We start from the raw sequence: 10392 nt of genomic DNA, 5'->3' as shown, positions 1-10392 counted from the left end.
TGTCACCGAGCCTACTGAGGAAGCTTTCGCAATGGGTGAACTTCTATTCCGCTATGCATCTGCATGTGGACCACGCGACTTTCATCAGGCAACCACTTAATCTATTCGATTGATATTTGCTTAGATTAAGGGAAAAACCCGAATTATTCAAATTGTTAGAAGGCTGTTAGATTATTGAGGGCCTTATATTACTTAAGAAATTGGTGCAACATTGCCTTAAACTATTAGAGTGACAGGTTTGGGCAAATGTTAACTGAAGCTCCGATGAATTTCGTAGCGCACTTTAACATCGCATATCTCGAAAGTGGTGCGAGGTTGAGTATTTCTGTTCAACCCACATGATTTCGCTACTAATCAGCTTAAATTTCACAAATAGAACATCTGCCTTAAAAATTATGATTCAAGATTTCTTATCACAATTTACTTAACTACCGAAGTTATAGTCAGGAATTTTTTTTTTTTTTGCTTTTAATATTTGTTTATAGCCTCGTAGCCTATCCGCAAAAACGGCAGGGGCCTAGATATAAGTTTTCTGCACCTAGTATGCTTTCGTTTTTCCTCAATACCAATCATTTAAAAAGGGGCTATAGTGTTGCACTTCCAAGCACGAGGTCGGGGGATCAAATTCCGGCCGTGGTGGCCGCATTTCGATGGGGGCAAAATGGAAAAAAGCACGTATGCCGCGCATTGGGGGCACGTTAAAGATTCGCTGGCGGTCAAAATTATTCCGGAGTACCCCATTACTGCGTGCCTCGTAATCAAATTCTTGTTTTGGCACGTAAAACCCCAGAATTCAACCTTTCATTCCTTGAATTCCGGAAATCTGCTACAGTGTCTTCTATGGAGTATAGTAGTGTTCACCGACGTAGGCTGCTCATCCTGACCAGTTCGGAGCGCCCAGGGATAGCTGGCCTCAATACAGTTTCTCGTTCGACAGAAGGCGCATAAATTTAAATGTTTTTGAAAGACGCCGCTTCTGGCTTCATTCGGCTTTTTTCTTGATTGGAGTTTTGCTCACCTCCCGTGTAGCCTGCAAAGGCAGCTGCTTGGAGTTGGATCGCCGTCCCTGTCGCTGTAGCTGTCGGCCTTGATGGAGTTCAGCATCGTCAGAGCATACGGCAGTGTGTCGCCCGCGTGGATGTGCGGCCTGTAGCTCAAGACGCCGCGACGTGCTGTGCTCGGCAGAAGCCACTGCGCCCCCATGCATGTACTGGCGAATCCCGATCGTGCCCGCATCCACCCCACGGCTTATCGGCTTCGCCGACTTGCCTTGATAATACGGGACAACAATTAGCACCATGGTTCGAACCTAGTTTCCTTAAGCAACGATTTACTGAAGACGAACTGTTGTAAGTAATCGTTGAGTGATTTATTCTAAGCAAACGCTGCTTTCCTAATCAAAATGCCGGAGCTAGCTGTAATGATTTACATTAGTGAAAAAATATGAAAGCCTTTTTTTTAACCTTCTGATTGCTAAATTATAATGCGTTCTTATCAAGCATTTTCCAACGGCTTGGGAAAACACTTTTTTCGGAGAAGCCTGTCTTCGGAGAAGCCTACGTTTCTTCGGCAAGTATCCTTTGCCCACAACAACTCAACTGTGCAATCACTTCCGTTCAATGACAAGCATAAATGGTCGAATATGTATTTTCGGCTTTCATGGGCCTTTGCGTTTTTGCAGCTCGAGCTATTGTATGCATTTAAAAGATGTATTCATGGCACCTTCCGTGTAACATGAAATTATCATCACAAGTTTTCTGCAACGATGGGTTCATTCCGACTATTCATTTTATTAATAGGTAGATAAAAGATTACTATGAAACATTTTCCCTCTGAGTGTTTATTATTAAGGTGAAAGCCTCATATCTCTCGTATTGAGGTGACCTTGAAGAGGTTGTTCTAAAATCAGAAAAATATGTAAAAAATATGTACCTCTATAGCTTAATTACAAACACCATAACCGTATATATCAATTGATAGGTAAAATTGCACGAAGAATATAAATATTGATAAATGATCATGATAGTCCACAAATATTTACAATAATTAGCATGACAAAACGGAAAAATGGGTCGAGCTCAAACCCCAAAAAGGGGTCAGGAACCGAGAAATAATGATGGTAATGGCTGTAAGTATGGTTATGATGGTGATGATAATGATAGTAGAATATTGCCGCGTCACTATCGGTGCCCAGCTTTTCACTGGCGGCAACGAAGACGACGAAACGATGCTGGAGATGATAGCGTCCGGTGTGATATGCTCTTGCTGGCTACCTAATCTTGCACGTGCAAGCTGTCGTGCTTTCTCGACGCGCTCCTTGAAATAGGCCGCGTCAGCCTCCGTATCGCTGCAATCATGAGGAAAAATAGCATCCAGCATAGTCGTAACTTCTCGACCATGAAGGAGGCCGAACGGCGTCATTCTCTTTGCTTCATGGCGTGCCGTATTATACGCGAATGTGACATACGCTGAAATCTTGTCCCAGTTCTAATGCTCCTAGTCGACGTACAGTCAACCACAAAAGTTTGCGGACCACGCGAGCGCGTGCCAGACTGCCTATCCGCGCCACCTAGCGGTACGCCACCTAGCGGCGACAGGGGCGCTCTCCCGGATATGAGCCCTCTTGGTACTCGCCTGCCTGTTAATTTTTTATTCCCGTGCATGACATTGTTAGTTCGTTGTGTTGACGCAGAGCGCTGTCTGCGATAAGACCGCCACATATCTGGCTTGATAGCAGTATCGGAGCAATCACTGCAACCTTTGTCGACTGGTGTGCCAGTGGGTAGATAAGTTTCACGAAGCGCTGCGACGATTTTTTTACGCGACGTTTACTGGCGCACTTTGGTTGGCAGCATCTTGGTCCAATGAGTGTTGCTGCTTCTGCGTCTTGAGAGAAAGGGTAGGGAGGTGTTTCACTGTCATCAAAAATAAAGAAAAAGCGGATGCATAGAAAATTTTCTTTCACACATAGGCGCATCTTCGCATCAGTCGCTGAAAACGTAGTAGACTTGCTTCAGGCCACGTGGTGATTGCCTATTTGGAAAGATGCCGCTGCGTGTTCCACTTGACGAAAGAAGGCACATTGTGCGTTTATTTATAGAGGGAATACCTCAGCGCGAAATCTGCCGCCGAACCAACAGGAGCCGGACTGCCGTGAATAGGATTATTCAAGCTTTCCGCGACGATGACAGATTCACAGATATGGAGCGCAGTGGGCGTCCAAGGGCCACGACTGAGGAAGAGGACCGCCTGATTACGGCCGCCATCGTGGCTGATCCTTTTCAAAGTGCAGAGGATATCCGAGAAGCGCTCTCGCTCACGGTATCGTCTGAGACTGTAAGAAGAAGGCTGAGTGAGCTTGACCTGCAGTCTTTCGTAGCAGCACAGAAGCCCTGCCTCTCAGACAGCCAGCTACAAGAACGACTCATGTTCGCTACAGCAATGAAAGATTGGACAACAGAGAAATGGGGCGATGTCATCTTTAGCGACGAGTCAACTTTTTCCACGCGCTGGGACCAACGGAAGCGGGTTTGGCGTCCACTAAACTGCAGGTGTGTTTACAGTGTATTGGCAGTTAATTCACGAAGCTAATTCTGCATCACAACATGTTTCACGTAAAATGAGCTTTTGGACATTACGAGATTTTTCTGTAGTGGTATTATGTTGAAAACATTAACGATTGTTTCATAGTACTACTTACTCTGAAGCTAATTAAAAGCTGCCAGTGGGTCTTTCAGTACTATCTAATGATGTTTGCACGTTTTCTATTGCAACTCTATAACAGCATTATAAAGTTCATACGCAAGAGGAATCACAACATTTTTAGACGCGCCGCTGGAACCCAATTGTATGCTATTTCTTGCAGATATCTGCCTAATTACACACAGAGTGTTCTATCCAGTGGACGGTGTTCCGTGAGCGTGTGGGGAGCAATCAGCAAAGATGGCCTTGGTCCCCTTGTGCGTCTGGAAGGGCCCTTCACTGCGTCACGGTACTGCGACGTCATCACTAGACACCTCGTTCCGTATGCGCTGGACGGTCCCTTCAGCGACGGCTGCTATTTTTTTCAACACGACCGCAGCCCGATCCATAAAGCACGTATCGTCCAGTCATTGCTAGAAGAACATGCTGTTTGCCAGCTTGAGTGGCCTCCATGTGGCGCCGACTTGAATCCCATAGAAAATGTCTGGGGCATGTTGAAGAAACGGCTGTCCACACGAGCCAACCGCGGCCGCACGGCCGATACGCTGTGGCAAGCGATCGCACAAGAATGGGAAAGCCTGCGCGGTCGACCGGAGATTACTGAATCTTTGTACGAGTCGATGCCCACACGCATCAATAAGGTGCTAGAAAACGGCGGACATTTCACTTCCTACTAGATCATTGAGAGACCTATGTTTCATGACACTTCTGTAAATGTCTTGTGAATAAATTCATCCCCTTCAGACACGAATTATGATGCACTGTCTGCAAATGCGTCAAATGCGCATGGCATCATTTCAAGACGCTCACTATTACATTCCAAGAAAGAAGACGAAGCAATGTGCTGTTTTGTGCGAGTTTCAGTAAAAAAAATTAATTAGCGTATAACTCATTATCTAATTATTCTGAAATACGTCAGCTTCAATGCTTGCATAAAAAGAATCAACTATTAGGCCCGAAACGCATGCACACTTGCTTTTTCGGTTGTATTCGTGTCGACCGGAGAAAAAAAATACTCTTGACGTTGGTCTTGGAACGCGGCACGTCGAACGATTGTCTAACATGGTAGTGTCTCCAGCAAAGTGATCATCTGCAGCAATACGCAGGACAATGAAGTTAACTGACCGCTAGTTGTCTCATCAGGAAGCGGACACGAATGTGCACACTGAGTTTTAGGTCATTTGAAGAAACACGTGGCGTGGGACGCGCCTCCGAAGTTCGAGTCCCCAAACGAGGACGCCGTGTCGCAAAGGGTTATAAAAAGAGTCATCGCACCCAATTATTTCTTATTTTTCTAAATGTAACCACTATAGCAGCGCGGTGGTTCGGGCTTTGCGCAGCAAAACCTGGGCGCAGGCGATCAAATCCCGGCCGCTACTGTCACTTAGCGATGGGGGAGGAACGGAAAAATTCTGCCTACTGACTAAGCATCTGTGTCCCATGGCTGCCTCACCGCTCACTCACGCACTCACGAAAAAAAAAAAAAAAGACAGCGTGGCTACGCGAAAATAGAACTGATAACAGCCGAAGAATACGCTGTCTGATTACTTGTACTGATATTCTGCTCTCAAAATATAAGCAAGTAGCCCTGGCTAACAAAGAGCGCGTCACGTTGAAAGAGATAGGTAGAAAATATTAGCGCACAGTGCGAAAATAGACAGGCCATAGATTTAAGGAGGGATGCGTCTTCAACGTAGCGCTGCTGTCGATCGCTGGTGACGTAGCGGAAGTGTCGCGAAGAGGCTCTTGGCCACGCGCTCGCGTGGTCCGCAAACTTTTGTGGTTGACTGTACATGGAGAGCATGCCTGGAATAGCTTTGATGAGGCGTTATGTAAGCCTGTTGGTTATGTAAGCCTCTTGTCCTCCTATGTACAATGCCACTGAGTGTGAGGACAGTGCGCAGAATTTCAGCTGTGAACGCGGTTCCTTGTGTGTTATTACAGACGCTGCAGCTGCATGCATGGCTCAGGTCTATGTTTGGGCAAACGGCGTTTCTGGCACAATAACGGTATATATAATAGTCCGGCGGGTTTAGTCCGTGGCACGTTGCGTCGCTGGCAGTCAATGCAAGTTCGAACGTAATGCTTCACATCTGCTGCGAGTAGTTAAGGACCGCGCAAAGAGCGATGGAACGAAACATGCTAGGCCTAACGTTGAGAGACAGGAAGAGAGCGGTGTGGATCAGATCGCAAACGCGGATGATCGATATTATAATTGACATTAAGAGAAAAAAGTGGAGCTTGGCAGGCCATGTAATGAGTAGGATGGATAACCGGTGGACCATTAGGGTTACAGAATGGATACCAAGAGAAGGAAGGAGTTGGGAATCAGCTAGCGCAAGAGGGGTAACTGGAGATCGGAGGGAGAGGCTTTCGTCCTGCAGTGGACATAAATATAGGTTGATCGAGTTGATGATGATTTGTTTCTCATTCGTGCCAAGGTTTTCGTGTAGCCGAGGTGGCCTGGGGTGGCCTCGTCCTGGCAGGCCTGCATGATTTTATTGCGAAGGCTTTCGGGCACGACTAGTACATATACTATCGGTACCCAGCTTTTCGCTGGCGATAACGAAGACGACGACCGACACACTCGAGAATGCGAGCACTACTTAGAGACAAAAAGCAAAACGCTCCTGAGAGTCTCTTTCTCCGTTCCCTTTATTCGAGAACCACAGAGTACTTTTTGTACCCCTCTCAATGAAGCTCCTGTGCTCGGTTAACTGTGACACAAGTGGAGGTGAGGGGTAGTGCGCCATCGTCTCGTGATCCCAACGACTCCTCCCTTGAAACAGCTGTACATCCAGCCTGGCAAGGCATCCACGTGTGGAGACACCTGTCCACTGCACAAGCCGCCATCTGCAAGATCTCCTTCACATTTTTCTTACCCGAACCGCCGAAGTTTCGCTGATGTCGTCAGAGGTCGGTATCAGAGCCCACGGCGGGAAAACTAAAAGAACGGACCTCTGGGGGCTGGTTGTGAAAATCGAATTGACGAAAATCCCCCATTATAGGCGAAAGACGTGATCGACACACAAGATCAGAGCGCCGATAAAACTGTTACTGCCGACCTTACTGTGACAATTGATGGGCATGAAGTGAAGGGAATATAGTAATGACTCATTAATGACCATGATCAGCAAAAAAAAATGCGGCCAGCTTGACAGTGGCGGTGCCAAGTCTGAAGAAACAGCGGAGCTGGGCGACGTTGCTTAGCAACCAGTTGATGTACGCTTAACGTGGCTTAACTTGGCTTGTTCTAGGCAAGGTTGGGCTATCAGGGCAAGGCTAGGATATCATGGCAAAACCTGAGCGTTGACGCTTGGCTTGATTCTCGCGTTTTCAGTATTCCGAATCGGCTCGTTAACGTCGCATATCGGTGGCTTTGTTTGCGAGGTAGGCTGCATCGGCCCGATGACGGCGTTCCCTATGCCGCGTGGCTTGACGGTACTTCTCTCGTCGCGTAGCCTCTTCTTCCGGCGTCAAGGTGCGCTTAGGTCGAACCATATCTCGTTAGAGCGGAGAAATGCCCGGGCGCCGCCGCGCGCACGCTTTCATTAGCGCGGTCACATGAATCTGCTAAACACGTGCCATATCTCGGTAAAGCAGAGAAATGACCGGGCGCCGGCACGCTCACGCTTTAATTAGCGTGGCCACATGACTCTGCTGAACCCGTGCTCGACGCCGCTATGACGTCAATATCCAGGTTCCTCTCTCGCGAGCGTAGTGCGCAGAGAGCGCTATGCTCGCGAGAGAGGAGGGGCGCGCTCTCGCTCAACCACTTTTAGCGTGGAATTTTGGCAATCTTAAGCAGCTTAGCTGTTAAAATGACAATGACTCAACGAGAAAATATTAACGCCCAAACAATGAAACCTTCCTTTCTTTCGACCGCTTCCTAACCTTACGTGAGGCCTCCTTACAGCGAACGACCGACGTAGGAAGCGAGCGTACACTGAGAGTTCCCTTCGCGCTCATGCTGAAGGTGCTCCCTTCCGCCGCATGCCACTCATGCCGAAGGTGCGACTGAAACGATCGCTGACGCCTGGCGCCGTGCTCGCATTCTTCCGTAGGCCGGCGACAGCGCGCACGCGCAAGCAAAGGTTACGTGGGCAAGCAGTGAGGTGATGCGCTCGTTCAAGGCCAGGAGCGGCGTAAGGACGCTGAAGGTAGATTCGGAGCAACCTTACGCTGAGGGATCACCAAGGAAGCCTTCACTCAGGGCCCTTCAGTAAGGAAGATTTCAGTGGCGTAAGGCGGCCTAACCGCAATGAAGGCTTCCTTACTGAGGTAAGGGACTAACACTCAAACACCGGTGTAATGTGCACGGAAGCGGGTACTAAGTGAAGGAAACGCTTAAGGATGGTGGCAGAAGTCATAGTCATGACCATGACTGAGCAAAAATGGCAATGACTCAACTAAAAAAATTATCACTATGACTCAACGAAATTAAGAGTGAATCAAGGGGTAATGGAGTGGGGGACGTACATGCAAAAAAGAAGTATGTCAGAATTGAGGGTCGAAGTGAGAGTGACTCAGCAAAAAATCGCCTCGTCACCGTTTGAGTTAAGTGAATCATATGATGGGCGACTTGCTTCATGACTTGCATGAAACATCATGACTTGCAAAATGTACTCTAAATTGTGGCTTCAGAGTAATAATGACTCGGCAAAAAAAGTGATGAGTCATGGTCCGAGTTAGGTTAATAAAGAATGACTCGCAAAAATTACTTAGCAAAATGTGTAAAAAATGTCAAAATGCCAAAAGAAATATCACAAAACGTAAAAAGTGCTCGTCGTGTCATTGAGTTAGTGGCGTTTGGGCTTTCGCCTTCAAGTCGTCTTAGTAGTAGTATAAGGGAACCCTACTAACTTTCATCACAGAAACGATTGCGGCTACAGGACATCACCCACCTAGATGTCTAATGACGCCCACCGAGATTCATCCAGAAATAACCACGGCATGTTATCTGCCCTTCACTGCATCAGGCAGACGCATAAATAAACTGCGAAGATGCACGCCGTGAAACGAAACAAGTGGAAATGATTTGAACATAAAAGAAACAATAGAAACACGAGCAGTAGTTCTTCATCGCGGCTGGAAGATGCCTAATCATATTTGGATATATAGAGAAAACTTACGCTATGCGCAAAGCTATAGAACTAATTCCTCAATGAAGTTTGGTGAAATGTGGTTTAACTGGCGCATTTATACTAATTCGTTTACAAACAAAATCAGCCTCTGAAAATGGCGTTGTGCAGGAATATCAACGCAACTGTCCAATGTGCATGGTTTTCGAGGCTTTCTTATAAAACTTTATCCAAATGATCATCGCTAAGCAAGAAATTCAGGCGTATTACAATCACAAACAATTCTTTTATTTAAGGCATACCGTTGGGTAGAAGCTAGGCGATCAGTTGTAATACTACAGAGACCCAGTTATTGCGCTCCATGCCCTATAGCTGCTACACCTGCAGCCGTAGCTTCCTCGTAGGTCCTTAACAAAAAAAAAAAACTATTTATGAGACAAAACATGCCAGAAATATGATTTTTCTCGTAGTATTGAGAAATATTTTTGCAACCTTTCCACTTATGGTGTTCGCAATGCCCGTTATATGTCAAACTGAATAACAAATTCATCTATACCTGTATATTACAAGTCTTCTTGGGCTTCCGGATACGACCAAAGCCTGGGGCCGGAATCCTTTTACGGCGCATGCCGAGTACATGGTGTTGCCTAGAGACAGGATGTCCCTGATGCCAATGTCAACTGAGCAGGACGCACTGAGTCCTCAGGAACCAAGGCCGCTCCTTTCAATGATGCTGCGATGTCCCCCGAATAGCTGCGTGTTCGAAAGCGCGAGCGTGATGATGATGATGATGATGCCTCAATCAATGGCACAACCAACTGTGGGGGATAGTCCACGAACCGGGTGGTATTATGATAGAAATTTAAAATAAATTAGTTTAGCAATAAATAAGTAATAAAAATTAAAGGAAAATGAATAAATAATTTTGAAGATGTGAAACGAACCGATAATAAAAGAATTAAATAGTCTATGCTAAGCTAGTCAGCCTTACATAGATAGGAGTATTAATATGAATTTAATAATAAATTAAATACAGTAAAGGATAGACGTAAATTTTGAATAATAATATTAATACTAATATAATTGTAATTTTGTGAGAATACTTTTTGAATTTGCTAAATTTATAATTTATTGAAGGATAAATAAATCAATCATGGAAAGATGGAAAAATTTAATAAGGCAATCTTTTTGTGTCACAACGAAAATTATAAATTGCTCGGAAACATTCCCGTGGCCATATCCTAACACCATGGCTCCAAGTGAGAGTATAATTGGACTGCTTAAAGGCAGTCCTAGATTGCGAAGTGGGACTTCCAAACAGCGTTGTCGATGATTAGAAAAGCGCCGACACGATAATAAAAAGTGATCGATGGATTCTGGTTCATTGCAGAGGTAGCACAATGGGGATGCCGCCAGACCACATCTGTGCAAGTAAAAATTTAGTTGTGGAATACGGCAACGCAGCCTTGTAAATGTTACTTCGAATTGCCGGTTAGGACACCACTGTCGGTTCCAAGAATAATTTAGATGTATAAAATCTGTAGATTTTGCTAACGCGAGGCTTTTCTTGTCTTCGCTCAAAGAAAACTGTCTATATCTGGCTGCAGTG

This window comes from Dermacentor silvarum, chromosome 1 (assembly GCF_013339745.2).
Source record: "Dermacentor silvarum isolate Dsil-2018 chromosome 1, BIME_Dsil_1.4, whole genome shotgun sequence".
Classification (NCBI taxonomy): domain Eukaryota; kingdom Metazoa; phylum Arthropoda; class Arachnida; order Ixodida; family Ixodidae; genus Dermacentor; species Dermacentor silvarum.
Note: the sequence above shows the minus strand (reverse complement) of the source record.